Here is a 20,009-nt window from a genome sequence, read left to right on the forward strand (position 1 = left end):
TCTTAAAAAAATAAAATAAACAGAGAAAAGTGAAAATTCTGTAGGAGGGTAATTCGTATGGGTAGCATTGCTTTTATTTCCTAAGCAGGATGATGCCAGCCATCATGTTTCAATGGTAGTTCCATTTCTCTGTTAGTCCTTTTGTGTTCAGCTATTTCAACTGTTTATTTTAATTTCATTTCCATTAATAAAAAACCTGTCACGGCACATGCTGCTTAGAAGAGATAATCCGGTCTCCTTTAATTATCCTGAATTATATTTTCCTTCGAACACTTCTTAGGGACTTTAGGTGTGTTTTCATAGCCTCAGCCCAAACCGGAACCCCTATGACATTAAAACAAATCCATCGTTGTACCAAAGGACTTCCGCGATAACGGTGACAAGGCTATCCTACTAACTGTCCAATCTAGAACAAGTAAATAAGCTCGAAGAACTCCTTTTAAAACCATCGTATTAATATATCACAGAAAAAAAAATAAATGTCACGCCATGAAGAACGTTTCCTAGCGAGAAAAAATGCGCCCTTGAGGCGTGGTCTCTCGCCGGGTCAGAAGATCAAACCTTGAGTATATTGTCGAATAAAAGACCAGATTTATTGTGCACTAGCTGGAAGATCCGGCTTGGAAAACGATTACGGAGATTTTCGACCGTAGGCCGGTAGAAACGAAAGAAATTGCCTCGGGGTGGATCGGATTTTTCAAAAGGGAGACGTTTACGTCAATTGGTTTTGTTATAATACCAGAAATCTGGATGTGATTTTCCTCAACAGTGGGTCGCCCTCTGAAATTTTTGACCATTCTACTCTGGTTAATCACGGCATCAACAGCTGGTTTCGGCAAGTTCTGACATTTGGCCCGCGCACGGTGAAGGGCTACCTGCCCGATCTGGGTTAAGACGAGCTGATGATTTTTTTTTCGTTGGGGCACGAACAGTTGTGCCATTGTTTGTTCTTTCTAGAAAGTGAAAACGCCAGACGAACAATCGGACTTTGGCTTATTTTGTTAAGACAGAACGAGCTATGAATTTCGTGAGATGTGCGACCTTCGACGTTCTGCTAAGGGCGAATCGATGAAAGGTATTTATGACCTATTATTATCAAAATGCTTTTATGCAATTCTTTATATAATGCAAAAACAAAATACATAAATAATGAAATGGTAATAATAGATTGATAACACCACACGTATTGAGTAGGGCTTTTTCATACGACGTGCGTGAATAAAATCGACAATAGTTTTGAACGTATAATAAATAAATACATACATAATCAATACATGCTCAAAATATTGCATTTTTAAAGTTCAAATCAAAAATAACCGTTTCACAAATGGAAAAAAAGCAATCTGTCGAAAAATATAATTATCCTTATGCCTAATAAAATAACAGGTAATTTTCTAGCAATCAGAAAAATCAGAAATAATTAATCGGAAGGCGTGAAGAATTAACCCAATGTACTGTTTAATAAGACGTTAAGACAAGAAACAATTATAAACAACTATTATGAACTAGGAGATATAGAAATATAGGGAAGTTGAAACCAATCTTACTTTCTTCAACTTCCTTAATAACTGTTTTTTTCAATCATGCTAAAGGTTGACAGGCAGTATTTAGACTAATTACAATTAATCCTGTCGTTATATTTGCATATTGAGGTATATTTAACAGACCAATTGAGTTACACAAGAAAAAATTACAAAATGAATGGTTTAAAAAGTTCTTTCTCTCAATCGTATAAATTAAAATTAATACATCTGTAATGCGAATAAGGAGGAGCCGTTTGTCTCCAAATATGTGAAAACCAAAACAACCACTGTAGAATAAAAGTAAATTTTTGAATGATCAAAACCATCATTAACATAGAAGAAACCTTTCAAAACTTATTAATATTTTAGATATGTTATAACTGATTATTTGGAGATCGTGAGATGCAGTCTGGTGTGATGTAGGTTAGAAAAACATTTTCTTTATCGTGCCAACGTTTCGATCTTTATTGAGATCATCTTCAGGGCCTGGGATTTGTAAACATTGTTTAAATTATACAAATGCATGTAGGATGTAAAAAAAATGAAATTATCATAGCATTGTACAAATTCACTTTTTTCACATCCTACATGTATTTAAAAAATGTTTATAAATCACAGGCCCTGGAGATGATCTCAATAAAGATCGAAACGTTGGCCGAAAAAGAAAATATTTTTATAAAACCTACGTCACACCAGACCGCATCTCACGATCTCCAAATTATCATTAACTAACAGTCACTAAACACCACACATAAGTTATAACACTAAAGTTATTTTTTTGAAAATATGATTATTCATTTTCATTTAGTATTTTATTTTTTTTACGAGGTTTTGCAACAGCAGAGGTCATATCAACCATTGGGGTGCGGGTGTTTTTGAAAAGAGCCCATTTGTAAGTTGTCATGTTTGAATGCAAAGCCCCAATTTGAACCCGGGACCGTTACCTTGCAGTGATGAACGCCGTGTCAATGTCTACCGTTGCAGCAACCGACTCCCTCTCTATGATTATTAAAACTTTCATTTGAACAACATTCTTTCAGATACAAGTTAGAAAGAATCAATATTTTATTCGAAGCCATAACAATAAAAAATTATTCCCACTTAAATATCTCCTAATCCCATCTCAATCAATCATCAGCCCCATGGAAGATAATGAATATTTTTTGAAGTCCAAATGAATATTTTTTGAAGTCCAAACTGCACCCTAAAATTTTAATAATTATTTGGAGATCGTGAGATGAGGTCTGGTGTGACGTAGGTTTAGAAAAACATTTTCTCTATTGAGATATCGATATGATCAATAATGGCACATCTACAAAGAAAACAAACACTTTGAGCTCTGAAGATGATCTCAATAAAGTTCGAAACGTTGGTACGATAAAGAAAAAGTTTTTCTAAAACCTACGTCACACCAGACCGCATCTCACGATCTCCAAATAATCATTAACTATCGATCACTATACACCACACACTAAAATATAAAGTAGCGATACTAGGGCCCTCAGATCCAGTCATTTTATAACATTAAATGAAGTGATTATAACATTAATTATAAATAATAAAAGCAGGTACGCATTCCTTACTAAAAACCAAATAAGAAAATTACCCAGAAAGTATGAAAAACTTATTTGACGGGTATTGCAGGACTATACTTCAGTCATCATAATTTCACAACATCGTGATTTAGTTGTGAGAAGATCTAATCCAGCGGTGAGCCACCTAAAGAACAAATAAATAACGACTAATAATAAAAATCCTTGTTACATCACACTTCCATTTTCTTAGTCACGTAGGAAATCACGTGACCATCGACGTTCCAGTCGACCGGGGGTACCATCCGGTAAGGGAACTGCGTGCCGAGGCATTGGAATGTGTGATAAGGGATTGATGCAATTTTGTTAAGTGAATTGTGGTACTTCTGGAACAAGGGAGTATTAAAGTCATGGTGGAGGTTTGATACATAAGCAGGATGGGTAACAATTGTACTTAGGACTTAGGAGTTGAATGCAAGGTTGATCTCGAAAGTTCGATACCATAAGTCAACAGTGGTTTGAGAATCATGGTGTATCGACCTTTTGTAGTTTTCTGGAAGTTTTAGCCTTGTGTGCGGATTCTAAGTTAGTATCAAAGTGAAGGCCCAAGTAACGTACGTTTTCAAATGGGAGTAATGAAATTCCGTTAAAGTAAATAATTGATAGTATGGGTGTGTAATCAGTCTACTTGTGAAGTTAGTTACATTTCTTTTAATTGTCCACTGTACATGGTTTTGCAGTTTCTGAATCTGCCGGGATCATTGGTCTGCGAAAGGAATATATGGTAAGCAAAGGCAGCGAATATTAATTTTGGGGAGGAAGGAATATTTACTGTTTGTACATACTAGGAAAGATAGAGCTTCTGTCACCGCAACAGTTTAGGAGTTGACACGACGCTCACGGTAAAGATCCCGAGTTCAAATCCAGCGGCCCTGCATTCGAACATGACATACTTACAAACAGGTTCTTTTTTCAAAAACACCTGACCCCGATGGATGATACGTATTTATTAGTGTGCATGTGTTAGATTATGTTAGAATAGGTAGATCATATGAGTAAAGGTGATTAAAGAATATCGCGTACTCCACGACCATACTTGAGTGAATGGTGTGGAAATAGAAAAAAAAAATGTATTAAAATATGAGTGAGAGTGGGAGTGGTTATAAGTTGAAGAGCTACATGCGCTGAGGGCTGAAGTGACCTAGCTGTTAGCAGTCTTGGAGCCTAACATCATTGGCACTCGGAAAAAATCGACGTCTGATCCCAGGCTGCCAATACCCGAAGTGGAATAAACCGATAGTCACTCTCTTGTTTTTCGTGAATGCATGAAATTTGAACAGTCAACTGTGTGTTGTGCCAGTTTTTCGAGAATATTATTCAAAACAGTGAACAGTGAAGCGACAATTCTTACGTTTTCTTACTTTGACCTTTTAGGATCCGAAATGATTCTGCTTTCGACAAACACTTGTTTAACCCATCACGGAAATTCAACTTTTCATTCCAATTCCACAGGTGTTGTGACAGTTTGGGTACGAATAACGTATCGAAAAATGGATTTATGTATGGTAAAATCGGGACAGAGAGTGATTTGTTTTTTCCATGAGCAATTAAAAAAACAAACACTTATTTGTCCGAAAATTGCGAATAGCTCGAAAACGGTAGAGAAATCGGCCAAAATGGAAGGTGACCAATTTTGGTGACCAAGGTAACCAAGCTTATTAAAATTTCCCGTAGATGTCTATAGGACGATTTTCAGGCTCCGCAGATTAATTTTTAGTTTTAGTAAAAGGTGCAAAAATTAACATGTTCCCGAATTTTTGAATTTACTGATAAATGACTGAAGCTAGGAAAACATTCAAAAAGCCATCTTGTTCAATGTAAAATCTTCTAAAAAATGAGACCTAGTTCAGGTCTGTGGCTTAAGAGGCTTAGTTCAAAGTTGGCCATTTGTCGTGCAAAAAGCAGGTGGTCGGTTTTTTTAAGGCAGTGGAGTTTTTGTATACTAAAATATTTTTAGATTGTTTTGTTATGGTATGGTATTTCTATCCTCATTTTTCCATTTTCTTCTACTTTGCCAATCTGATAATAATATAAGAACATTGCAAGAAAAAATAGTTTAATTTATTTACTTGATAAGACATTTAAGTTTGCTGTTATAATAATGGCAATTCTTTTATGGCATGATATATGTATTTATATGATTCGGAATAAAATTTATGCAACTTCTATATATTCTTGGCATTTAAAAAGCAAGAATATCCTCAATCACGTTTAAAGAATGTTATTTTTTATATGACTTCCTTAAAAACGTCGCGTTGCGTAAAAGCAGTAGCATGTTTACCGAATCCCGCCACCAAGGTGATTCTATCCGAGTATTTTTCCAGCATAAGAAAAACCATTGAGAAGCCGTTAACGGCGTTGAGAGGGCGTCTAGGAAAGGAAGTGGCGTTTACGACTAGCCTCGTAACTCCTAGTTTCAATTTGTGCTAAAATGGCCCCATTTAAAAAAGACGGGATCCGAGATAAATCGCTTCCTAATCTCAGCGTTTAAGCCATTCACAATTAATCAGAGTGGTATTTATGACAGGCTGAAACATCATCGCCTGAATGAGTCAGCAGTAAAAGTTAAATTAATTTTGCTGGCACTTTAAAATGACGTTCGTATGCTAACATTGATTTTTTTTAATGAACGCATCTATTCTTTTGCTTACCCTTTTTGTCAATTCCTCCATTACTATAAATTATAAAATTTATATATACATTCCATTATTATTTTTCCTTTTTGTCTTCTTTATATCAGTACTAATCGTGGCTTCATCAGTAATCAAGAGAAAATCTATAACATCTGTGAATGGTGTCTTTGTTTGGAACTCTTCAAATGCAAGTGAAAATGAAGCACCTGTATATGCCTTTAGGGGCAGGATACTAAGTGAAAATACTGCCCAATATCGTTGGTTAACTTAGTGCCTCCAAATAAGTAAGTTTCAAGTTCTGAATATGGAAATGGTTAAGGAGTCAAGATCCAAATTTTTCCAAGCGTCATGAATGCCGACTTAATAATCATGTCGAAGCGATGAGGCGATCAACTGTTGTCAATAAGTACATTTCTAGTTTGGCTCCCAGATTTTACATAATTATAAGAGAAATTAAGGCTTAAACAACTCGCGAGTAAAGCAATAGTAGTCAAAAAACTAGAAGTGTACTTATTGATAAGCTTATATTTTTTATTTTATTTACTTAGCTGAAGGTATAATATCGCTGATGTAGGCAGCAAAGGTCACGACCGATCTAAACCTCTCTATTAAGTATCTCTCTCCAGACCGAATTACTAATTAAACAACTTCTGTTAAACCATATAAAAATAGTTATCGTTAAATATTTCCTTAATAAATTTTCCAATATTCCTAGAAAAATGACTGCGGAAAAAAGATGATTCTCCTTGGTATATCCGTAACATTTATATTCATCTCGACCTTTATATGGATACACTTAGACAAAGTAGAACCAACAATTCTATGCGTCACGAATGACGACTCGGTCACAATGTGAACGTTTAGGCGTATAGCGATAGTCATAGGCGCTCCATCCTTGACTATGTGACAAACCCAAAGCACTAAATCCTTTAACTTGACCCAATGAAAAGAGACAAAGAGGTACGAGTGAGTTTTAGTCTTTATTAGAAAGGGCTGTTGTTGTGAGTGATTATTTGCGTCAAAATTTATCACTTTTGTAATATCCATGAATGCCCAAAAAAGTATTTTTTAATATAATTATAAATATTAGTATTTTATTTGTAGCAATTAAGTTTGAATTGAGATATATAATGTTAAATGAAGAAGAAATTTTCAAAAAAGTAAATCAAAGAACAAAGTGATAAAATAAGTTCTCTTTGTTTTAGATAGTAGATCGTGCTTTTTCTGGTTAAGAAAGTTTACGACTAAAAATTTGATTATATTACAATTAATTAAGGTTTTTAGTTGAGATAAAAGAGTCCATGGCACGAACGGGATTCGAACCCACGATCTTCGGCTTGATACGCCTCTGCTATATCACTTGAGCTATCGTGACCTCGATCCACTCGGACACCAACTTCCCATCTCAACCGCACCTTTTGAATTTTCCCTCCTTTTTAATTTTCCCTCCTTTTGCCGTTTTTTAAGTTGGTGGGAAGTTGGTGTCCGAGTGGATCGAGGTCACGATAGCTTAAGTGGTAGAGGAGAGGCTTATCAAGCCGAAGATCGTGGGTTCGAATCCCGCTCGTGCCAATGACTTTTTTATCTCAACTAAAAACCTTAATTAATTGTAATGTATTAATTGGTCAAGCGGACTACGAAATTAGTGAATTTTTTAATTATATTATTAGGAAACTTCTTTCCTGCAAGAAGTGAACACTGGGCCAGTTCGTACTTCGTATTCACTATATGCCCTCTCACAATCCGATAAAACTGTTTCTAAATTTTCTAACTAAATGGCGGCATCTGGCTGAGTGTGCTATATTTTCTTTTTCGCCAAATTGCATAGGGCGTTGATACTTTGCAAGTCCGATTGCCAGGATTTACAAATTAGGCTGAAGATGTCGTTTCTACATCTGAAAATAATTGATTTGTAAAACAAGAATTTGTCATTTGTAGATTGAGATGCTGAGCTGAGGTGGAGGTCTTATTGGTGGATTTATCGCCAGTTAGGAATTTCTCTCGTTTGTGTCTGCGTTTATGAGTTTTCTAATGTATTTTTTGCTAAGTTTACATTGTCTGTGAATTCAGGTCCTAAATTGTAACTCTCGAATCCTGGGCTAGTTTTTTTGACGATGTTTCCAGTAGATGTTTTATGTAACGGTTGTAGGTAAGATGTTACGGTTGTTATGCTGAGATAATTTACGTGACAGTTATGGGAGTGAATATGGTTTCTCTTCTCGTTTCCAGGCAAATAAAGTAATTTGACGTGTTAGTTGGTATGTAGAATATTTGTAATAAAACTATGAGTCAATTGGACCTACTCTTCTTTTCTACCCGATCCCATAGCAGATAAGCCTCATGAAACCCTCGGAAAAAGTGAATATTTCACGACAGTTGGCACCTCTTGAGAGTTTTGTGGGCTTTTCCACCCTGCGTTGACACTTGCCTTAACTTTTGAGAAATTTTTCGTTAGAGCAGTGCCCAGGATCAGAAGGGGTTCAACGAAATTCCAACATATATGTAATTTTGGACCACTTCATTCTTCTTCTTGATGTAAGATTTCACCGGTTCTAAATATCATTATCTTTGATTTGAATTTAAGTTTATTATCATCCTTTAAAGAGATTTTGACCAATCTGCAACCAAATGTAGATCATCCGCGTACAAGAAGCATCTTTCTTTATTACCTAGAAAAGGTTCAAAATAGAACCTTGTTACCTTTGTTCTAGTTACAAATTGGCCAGATATTATATTTATTATATTGTTATAACATACAGATGAAGTTATGTCCTTGTAAATGTTTTAAATAGCTTACATAACTTTGTATCAGATCTCTAAAAAATAAGCCCTGTATAAGTTTTCAAGGGCCTCTTTTAAGTCGACATAGAAACAATATCTTTCCTTTTTTTTGTTCATCCTCACTCTGGCCATGGTAATAAGGTTAACTTGCTGTCTGCAGTGGAAAACCCTTTTTCGGAATAATATGAAAAATGTATTAAATAATTACATTATACCAAATTGTACATGAAATTCGAGAGACCTCCTAGACTGTAGATGAAAGAGGAATTGTCATAAACATTAAATATTTTAAATCATAATTATATGACAGTGTACTTCGCAGAAATAAAAAATAAAAGCAAGCTAGAATGTTTTTACTGGAATCATGGTCATCGTACCACGTTTGAAGCTTACAAATTGCGGTTTATTTCTCAATCGGCCAAGTTTTAATTTTTTTAAACCGCCGCGGCATGCTTGACAACTCGCTCAAAGCCGAGAGATTTCTGAATAATTACATCCTTTATATGGAAGCCCGGAGAAAAAAAATGTATTTGTCACCGAGCCCACCTTGAACCTCGTCCTAAATAATGTATGCGGGCCATCAAGATAGTGCATTGTTCCGCAACTCTGCCTTTATGCAAAAGTGGACATAACGTGTTTGGTTTGGGGGGAAATATTAATTTCAAAAGGGCCGAAACGGCTTTCTTTGAGGGCTTGTGGTCCGATGCTATCTGCTACACTGAAGCAGAAAATTAAATGAAAAAAAAAAAATCCGATCTTTTCACAAGTGTTGCTGTTAAAACTAAAGCGAAGAACTGTATCCAATAATAAATCACGTAATTAAAATTTGTAAATAGATCGTCTGCCTATCTTCGCTAGGACGGGCGGACAGACGAGTTAAGGTTGGTTTACACACACCAGTAACATCACAGTTCCGTTCATTTTGTTCCACCGGCAGGTTGAAAATATTTTACTTGGAACTGAACGACTGTTCACAATCGTCCGGCGCGCGACAGTGCTGTCGACGTCACCGGACCGTGATCTTCGGATTTCTTGTTGAATACAGTTTTCACGGCTGTACAACATGATGACAATAAACTCGTTGAGTTTAAGCAGGAAGAGATGAAGCATCAGAATTGACATAATAAATGAACATTTCTCGTACACGAAATGCATCCGTCGTTGCGTTCCTCCCTATAAATGTAAATTTTGTATTGTTCGACTTTCACTCCTCGAATCCACTTGAGAAGTAACGAAATTATACGTGCATATATGGTATTTCTAAATTAATTAAGATGTTTAAGTCTTACGTCTTAAGTTATGCAGAAAAATATTGCTTCATCGTCCACTAATTCTAAGTAAAACGTAGTAAATTTCACCTTCTGTGCCTCACTTGTTCAATGGTTGATTGGGTTGCCGTTTTCTCGCTTGTGGCCTCTCTCCTTCATCCAAATTCAGTGCGACAATCAAAAATGCATTACCTGAAAACATACATTTTGGCCACTCAAGTCCACTGCAAGGCGCGGATTAAACACTGACCAATGTTCACAGAAAACCCTGTATAATCACAGGGGCGGGAATGAGGGCCGTCCGTGATGCGTATGAATCGACCCTAAGTCATTACGCTACCTTCACTTTGGTATTAATCTGAAGACTCGTAATTCACACATATGAAGTGATCAGAAATAAGTCAAAACCACGACTTCAGAGAGGTAAACTGAACATACCGATGATAGAGATAAAAGTATTTATCAGGTTTTATTCGTGGAGCTACCAAGAACAGTGACTTGAACATTAATGATATCTTTCCGGAAATTCGGTGTCCTGAAAAACTTCCCATCTCAACCTACCCTTCACCTTTTTGCTATATTTCAAGTTGGTGTCCGAATGTATCGAAGTCAAGATAGCTCAAGTGGTAGAGCAGCGGCGTATTTAGCCGAAGGTCGTGGGTTCGAATCCCGCTCGTGACAGTGACTTTTTTTTATCTCAACCAATACCTTACATAAAAATTAATTAATTGAAAGAAGTTATTTGGTATCCTTATGTAATTAAAAAAAGCTTAAAATAAAAAAGCTACTACGAGCGAAATTCGAACCCACGGCCTTCGGCTAAATACGCCGCTGCTCTGCCATTTTAGTTATCATGACTTCGATCCACTCGGACACCAACTTCCCATCTCCACCAACCTTTCGAATTTTCCCTCCTTTTTACCATTTTTCAAGGAAGGAAAAATAGGTTGAGATGGGAATTTGGTGTCCTAGTGGATGAAAGTCAAGATAGCTCAAGTATTAGAGCAGCGGCGTATTTGGCCGATGGTCGTGGTTTCGAATCCCGCTCGTGACATTGACTTTTTTATCTCAACCAATACCTTACATAAAAATTAATTAATTGAAAGAAGTTATTTGGTCTATCGGACCACGAAATATAACGGATTCTTATTAGTATGAAAACCTCCTAGATAGATGCTTTACAACTACGCAAATCACTTTTTAGTGGTGGTTTTACCGAATATACAAGTGAAATTAAAATTTTATTATGTACAGTTTGAATAGAGCAAAATATATAAAATAGGGGTGATTTTTATTTCTTATTCGGTCATAAAACATCATGACCGTTTCAAATAACCATTTCAAATATGATCTATGTCTCGTTTATCTGTTTATTTAAAAAATGCAACGTAGATATGAAGTAGAACCAGTCTTCTTTCTCTATACGTATTTTCTATCAACCTTTGAATATAATTATCTGGGTATTAAATATCTAGCAGCCTTGCACCAAACTGTACTGACATCAATCACAACTTTTAACGTTTTGCTCCGACACCGGATAGATAATTTAAGTGAAAGCTGAACGCTTATGATTTAGTACACCTCTTAAATATGCCACGCCACTTGTTCAGTAACATATTTATCAGACGGGGTGACATCATTAAGTATGACTTCCAGGAGTGTTTTTACTATTTTAGAATCTCTTTTCGCTAAATACACTTATAAAATGTATTGAATTTAAGATTTTACATCCCCTCCAGTTTCGTGCACTTTAACCTCGTCTGTTGCGCATATAATACGGCGATGAACGTATAAATCTTCATCATAGTCGCAACCGTAAAAAGAAATCAATTTTATTGCCCGTGTTTTTTTTTCAAAAGACAGATACGAAGACAAAATTGTTTTAGTTGCGTACAAATTATCAATCTAGGCAGAATATAAGCCTATCGATTGGTCAAAAACCACTTTATGTAAATGGGTCGCTCCCGTTAAGACGGAATTCGGATTCCATTATTCGCATATAAAAGACTCAATTTTGACATTACTGTTGTGTAATTTAAAACAACCGCCGCTACGTTGGGGTAGAAAACACTTTAAATAAAAACATTCAAAAGTCGTAAATGGAATACGAGAGATCATTTTCTCCTTTGATACCAAGATTTTCAAAGCACTTTGTTATAAATTGTACACTCGCAATGAAGTACGTCCGACACTTTACTAAATGATATTTTTAAAAATATACGTCGTACATTTTTCGTACCATAATGTAATCTAAAACGCCCGAAAATGATTGTATTTATCTAATGATTATTCGGAAAACGAAGAACGTATTTATCTATCATGCACCATCATAATTGTCCAACGAGTAAACACTATTTAACACCATAAAGTTACTGTGACATTTTCGTTAACATATAATCTAGGAATTGATTTTCTTATTTCATTATATTATTCGTTATAATTTTCTTGTTATGACGTACTGTATGCGGATATAAATAGGGTTGTAAACTGTTACAGTTATACCATTAATTATAACAATAACACCATTTTCACGGTTATATACTCATGGCTTGATAACTATTGGATTAGAATCCTTTATACTTTATAAATTTACATCAGTATTTCAGTTACTTATAAACCAATACATATTTAGTCAATTAGTCTTTCTCTCTCTCTCGCTCTCTCTCTCTCTCTCTCTCTCTCTCTCTCTCTCTCTCTCTCTCTCTCTCTNCTCTCTTTCTCTCTCTCCAAATAACTTAATAAAACATAATATATAATATAATAATACAACATAATAATAATACAATAAATATAATAATACAATATTAAATAATACAAATAACCTAAATGAAAACCTAAATAAACTGAATGTAGACTTACAAAATCTACTTGATTGGAGTAAAAATCATGGATTATCAGTAAATGCTAAAAAAGTAAAGCAATAATCTTAGGACATCACAAACAACTAAATAATATAGATTATAACAATGTTTCAAAAATAGTAGTAAATAAAAATATTCTTAACTTTGAAAATAGCATCAAAATCTAAGGATTAATTTTTAATAAATATGTGTGGTGATTAGTGACCGTTAATCGATTTTTATTTAGAAATCGTGAGATGCTGTCTGGTGTGATGTAGGTTTCAGAAAAACATAAATAAAGCGATATCTCTCTTTCTCATTCTCTCTCTCTCTCTCTCCTCTCTCTCTCTCTCTCTCTCTCTCTCTCTCTCAATTTCTCAGTTTTATTTTCTGTTTATCAACAATTTGGTATTAATTGTTTTCTATTAATCTTCTATAGTAAAGATGTTTTCCATTTAATTTAATGTTCAACAATTTCTTTAACCGTTTAGGTGGCCTGGGATACCGATGTTTTTGAAAAATGCTCATTCTGGGTTGAAATATTTATCTAGTTTCGTACCTCATTTTTGTTACCTGCAAATAAAATGAATACAGAATTTGTAATGAGCATGACACAAACCTAAAACTATATGACTCAATGCTAATATGTCAAGAAGAATATGGCAAATTAGTGTTGATTTTGCAGTGGTTCATTGAAGAAACGCAAGTATATCTAAGTTATTATCTTTAGTGAGCGATTTATATTATAAAATCAAAATCGGAAACCTTCATAGGATTACATGAGATTCGTTCAAAGATCAAACAATGGTATCACAACATGCTATTATTATCCCTCGATCCTAGTAGCGTTATCGGTCAACATACATAAAAATACTTCTTATTGCTCTAATGAATTTTCCATTAAAAAGTGAGTGAAAAGAAATTTTAACGTCATGTGAGGTGAAGAGTGAAAAAAAAATTGCCCAGTTGGAACCTCATAAAATAAAGTTCACATCAAAACATCTTCCCAACGCAACCAAAATGCCAGTGAAATTGTTACTTTATTAACTGGTGGATCGTTCGGATCATTTCACCGTAATGACACCGGTCGTGACTCGTCCGTCCAAGCCGAGCGGCGCTAAGTAGCATTGTTTCGTGGTCTCTCGCATGTACTCGCCTGCCTAATCGAGATGTGTTGTATTCGTCGGGGTAAGGGCAAATATATTTACATAATAAATTACTTTTAGAGTAACCTCACATCAATGCGACACTCACTTATTTTATTAGGCTGAAAATGTTACAATTATTTACGGGAATCGCCAGGATAAATTGTATTTTCGTACTGGTCTTTCTCAGACATCACACATTTTGCGACATTACGTATTTACCAAAAATCATCTTTTATGTAACAATGTACACTTCCTTTATAGTAGTTTATGGTAGTTAATGTAAACTATGTACTTATATTTGAAACAATGAGATAGAGAGATCAGACAGAAAGAGAAAAAAGCGAAAGAGAGGAGTGAAAGATAGAGATAGAAATCAGAGACATATGACTTATTCACTCATAACCACAGACGTGAGAGTGAAACAGTGAAAGAAAGAGAGAGATAGAGAACAGATAGAACGAGAGGGAAGAGAAAAAACGAGAGCTTGAGACATAAAGAGACAGAGAGAGAAATCAGGACCATATGATTTATGTACCCACAGCCCAAAATAGTGTTTCTTGGACCTGAGAGTGAAACTGTGTGTGTGTGTGTACAAAGAAAGTTTTTTTAATTATAAATTTATAAGATCAAAGAAACAATAAATAACAATCAAAAGAAAAAGACGAGATAAACAATACAAACTTTAACAAGTATTTTTTATAGTTATTCATGATTTTAAATTGATTGGCCAGTTTATAATTTTTGCTGTTATTATAGTTACGTAGAGAATACAAAAAAAACATAATATGTACATAATATTGATTAATTTGTTTCCATGATTTCAAAAAAATTGAATTATTTTCCGTCAGATGTTTCAGATATTTTCTTTTGACAGTACTAAAACTGCACTCAGAAAAAATACAATTTGGTGTATTATTAAAATCGTTATGCTGGTAATTAAGATAGAGTTGCAGTATAGTATAGAGAGAAAAGAGAAAGACAGACAAACAGAGAGTGAGAGAGAGGGAGAGAGAGAGTGAGAGAGAGAGAGTGAGTGTGACTGTGTGAGTGATGACCGGAAAGCGAGGAGGATTGAGAATATGAGAGAGAAAGACAGAGTAAAAGAGAGAAAGAGAACGAGAGAGGAAAAGAAAGTGAGAAAGAGAGCGAGAGAGAGAATGAGAGAGAGAGAGAGAGAGAGAGAGAGAGAGAGAGAGAGAGAGAGAGAGAGAGAGGCAGACAGACAGGGTTAGAGAGAAAATAGAGAATAGAAAGAGTGAGAGAAAGAACGACCTATGATTTGTTTGTTCACAATCTAAAACTGTGTTGCACGCACGTGAAACAGAATCAGTGAGAGAGCGAGAAAGAGAGAGAGAGAGAGAGAGAGAGAGAGTGAGAGAGATCAGACAGAAAGTGAAAAAACGAAGGAGTGAGGTATAGTGAGAAAATAATCACAATCATATGAGTAATTCACCCAAAACTGAAAATGTGTTTCTTGGACCTGAGAAAGAAACAATGAGAGAGAGAGAGAGAGAGAGAGAGAAAGAAAGAAACAGACAGACAGACAGGCAGACGGGCAGGAAGGCACAGAGAGATACAGAGAGAACCAGAGAGACAAAAGTTCAAGAATTAAGAAGTTCAAACAGCATGAACATTTAGGGTCGCAATATCATCAAAAGGAAAATGAGGTTCTTTAACGTGCTCACCTGGCACATGGCCTTATCACACGTTTAGGATCTCAAGATAGGAGTGACACACCTTCAATCAAAAGTGGTTTAGTGTTAACCTGTGAGAGACAGACAGACAGGTAGAGAGAAAAGAGAGAAAAAGAAAGTGTGGGAGAAATTGTAGACTATGATTCACACACTCTCAACGTAATATTTCATAAACCAGAAAGAGAGATAGAGAGAGAGAGAGAGAGTGTGAGAGAGTGAGAGCCAGACAGACAGATAGAGATAGAGAGAAAATAGAGAATAGAAAGAGTGAGAGAAAGAACGACCTATGATTTGTTTTCTCACAATCCAAAACTGTGTTGCACGCACGTGAAAGAGAATCAGCGAGAGAGAGAAAGAGAGAGAGATTGAGAGATCAGACTGAAAGTGAAAAAACGAAAGAGTAAGCTATATAGAGAGAAAATAATCACAATCAAATGAGTAATTCACCCAAAACTGAAAATGTGTTTCTTGGACCTGAGAAAGAAACCATGAGAGAGAGAGAGAGAGAGAGTGAGTGACAGAGAGAGAGAGTGAGAGAGAGTGAGAGAGAGAGTGAGAGAGAGAGAGTGAGAGAGAGACTGAGAGAGAGAGAGAGAGAGAGAGAGACAGAGACAGACAGACAGATAGACGGTCAGGCAGGCACACAGAGATACAGACAGAACCAGAGAGACAAAAGTTCACGAATTAAGAAGTTCAAACAGCATGAACATTTAGGGTCGCAATATCATCAAAAGAAAAATGAGGTTTTTTAACGTGCTCACCTGGCACATGGCCTTATCACACGTTTAGGATCTCAAGATAGGAATGACACACCTTCAATCACAAGTGGTTTAGTGTTAATCTGTGAGAGACTGACAGACAGGTAGAGAGAAAAGAGAGAAAAAGAAAGAGTCGGAGAAATTATAGACTATGATTCATACAACCTCAACGTAATATTTCATAAACCAGAAAGAGAGAGAGTGAGAGAGAGAGATAGAGAGAGAGAGAGAGAGAGAGAGAGAGTGAGAGAGTGAGAGAGTGAGAGAGTGAGAGAGTGAGAGAGTGAGAGAGTGAGAGAGTGAGAGAGATAGAACAAAAAATTTATAAATACCAACTTGAAAATTATGAGAAATTAATCGGTTTATCATTTCGTGTAGATAAGTTGTTACTTTTATAAGGCACAATATATTATGATAACGTGTTGGGGGTTTTATTCGGATTGAATTGTCTTCCTTCCCCACATTAAATTTCGTGTGGAAAAGTTTTTATAACACTTCTTGGGCTCTATGTAATCTAGCTTGACAAACGAGAATTATTCTTTCAATTAGTGATATTTCTATGAGCTAGTCTAATTAGAAATATTGATTTTGATTCTATGGTTAGCTGGAAATTTCATCCTATAACGATTTTCTGATTTTATTAGTACTAAAATGTTATTGAGAGCATCACGATTTTACTGAAAACTTAACAACTTACAGTTGTTCTGTAGCCCTAATTAACACATTAGATTATTTGAGCTATAATGAATCACGTATTTCAATTAGGTTAAAAAATGCTGCGCTTCTATTGATCATTATCATGTTTTATATTATTATTTTTGCACCTTCCCTGAGGTTAGTTAAACAATAGAGATACAATCTCGTTTTGGTCTCAAGGTTTATCTTTATTTTAAGTCGATCCTCTTCCTTGACGCGTGCAAGGGCGAGTCTCCTCCCATGTCTTCCTCATTAATTATTTTGGCAAATCATTAATTATGATAATCCGCTGATTGGTATTAATCGCCGATCGTTCTCTGACTTTCTATCCGAGCGAAATTGCAGCTATCAGTGCGAAAAAGTGAGAGAGGACCAGATCAAGCTCGTGGCACACCAGAACGACATATCCTAACCTATCTTTATTCGCTTGGGCGTTGCCTAATCACACGGTTGACATCCGAAATTAAACCTTGACACCGCCCACCGTCAAAAGCAGAACAAGGTAGAAGCCTATCCAAAAATCCGAACGGGAAAATAATCAAAAAATACTGCGATAATTGCTGATCGACTCCGAAAAATTACACACCGCAAGCCATATTAAATAGTCCGTTTTTGATGACAGGTCATTTTATTATGCCGTCACGAGTTAAGAAGGAAAGGCATTTGCAAGGGCGAAACTTTAAACGTAAGATTAACGTTACGATGATGTGTGAATAAAAAAATCCAATCAAACCCTCAAGTCCTTTGCAATCATATGCACTTTAGTTTCTTAATATTAATTAAAACTTAAACCCAGAGCGAACATTGAAGACGAAACGCATCTGACAGACCAACTCCGGAAGGATAGGCAGACCAAAATGATCCGCAACGGCAAAATTACAGGTGCATCAACCCGCAGATCACACGGAGAAATATCACAATTTTTTTCATAAAACTACAACAATATCATAAGTAATTAACCTACGTGCTTGAAAGTTTAAATATCTGTCATAAACGAATTGATGAAAGGTTCAAAAATATTCTAGAAACCATTTAAACTCAAAAAATGTTTAACAAGAAATGTCAGCGCGAATAGGACTCCGCCGAATGAATTACAAAAATGACAGTTTACTCTGTACCTAGTTTCTGCAATGTCAAATATAAGTATTTCTAACTTATTTCGTGGAATTTACGAAAGATTCAATCATACTATTATAGAAAATAATTGTTACGAAACTATTCAAAAATTATTTATTTTCAAGAAAACTATTACTGACTTACGGTGTAATACTTATTTCCCTATCTAACCTTCAATTCGTATACAAATACTATCTATTTTATGTATAGATCCGGAAAACGTTTTTGAAAAATTAGATTGCTATGATCAACCGATTGAATATAGCAATAATTATATCTATTTAGGAGTACCAATTGCGAGGAATGGAAAGTTCAGCAGTGCTGTTATTAATTTGTAAAAACGAGCAGTCAAGCTCTGGCAAAGATAAAGTAATTGTTATAAAAAGACAAATTATTCGAAACCAAAGCTCGAGCAAAAACCTTGTTTGCGGTTAAAATTTTAGCGATTTGCACATTTAGAAGAAATTGGGAAAATTTAATTAAAGTTTATAAAAATAGCATTTCTTTTGCCTGTAAAAGCTCTTCATAATTATATCAGAGTTGAATTTGGCTGGAAGTCTATCCAGTAATTACTTTACATACGATTATTGAGAAAGTGGTAGGAAGTAACGTTACCGAGTGATGATCTGTCAAGGAACTTTTTTAATTATAATGAGTAATAATATCAACAAACAATTTCATAATAAAAAATCTAAAAATTGTTCTATCACTTAAATAATAATTTAATGTGCGGTGATTAGTGACCGTTATTCGATGATTATTCGGAGATCGTGAGATGCGGTCTAGTGTGACGTAGGTTTTAGAAAAACATTTTCTTTGTCGTGCCAACGTTTCGATCTTTATTGAGATCATCTTCAGGGCCCAAAGTGTTTGTTTTCTGCCCTGAAGATAATCTCAATAAAGATCGAAACGTTGGCACGTTAAAGAAAATATTTTTCTTAACCTACGTCACACAGACCGCATCTCACGATCTCCGAATAATAATTTAGTGATTGTTGGTTACGATTTTTTGGCATTAAACAATTCGAATATTTTAAGGAACAAAAAGTATATTGTAACACTATGGGAAAGCCATTATTATCCTTAGATATACGATGAACTACAGAGAAGTTATAATTTTCGGCAGATTTGCTCATATGATGGGAAAGAGTTTTCTTTAATTAATCCTGTTCCTATCAAAAAAGGCTTATTTTGCAACTGAGATTTGTCAATAAAAATGAAATTAGGCTGTACGTTGATGGTAATGCTCATGTGATAAGGTTTGATGATCTATGCACTGTAAGTAACCTTAAAAACTTTGAAAGTTTGGATCACATATTTTTTGTACGTCCAATATTTAAGGAATTACGGTAGCATTACCTCAAAGCATTTATTTCAAATGGTGCCAACTAAATAAAATACTCTTCTGAGTACTAACAATTCTGATGAAGACTGATCAACAATTAATGGCGAATTGATGATATCTGCTACTTTACTGCTGAAGTGCTCAAATCAAGAACGTTTATTGTAAATTTATTTAAAATAATCACATGTTATTGTATCATGATTATTGTTGTTTTTTTAAGTTTATTCCAATTATGATTTATATTCAAATGAAAGTCTTATAAAGTGTTTTATCTGGTTTTAAAAGTAACTATTTTTATTTTGTACGTACGATATAATTGTTTACTTTATTTTAAAATATAGTATTTGTAAACAAATTTAAAAAAATAATAAAAATTGTATACTTTTTATTTTGATTTTTTAGTACCTAATTTAATAAAATTATTTTTACAATATCTAACGCTTCCTGACTCGGTTTGAAATGGTAGCCATTTTTCATAAAATCGAACGAATTTTATAAATCTGCTAATCAAAATGTACGTTATTATTTGAAAATCCATAATCAAAAGAAATGAAAAATCCTCACTGTTGATAGGACGTCGTCGTTATTTTTCCTCTGTCATGGTTGGATGCATAT

The sequence above is a fragment of the Cimex lectularius genome, unplaced genomic scaffold, assembly GCF_000648675.2.
Source record: "Cimex lectularius strain Harlan isolate CLEC.00 unplaced genomic scaffold, Clec_2.1 scaffold138, whole genome shotgun sequence".
NCBI classification, from domain to species: Eukaryota; Metazoa; Arthropoda; class Insecta; order Hemiptera; family Cimicidae; genus Cimex; species Cimex lectularius.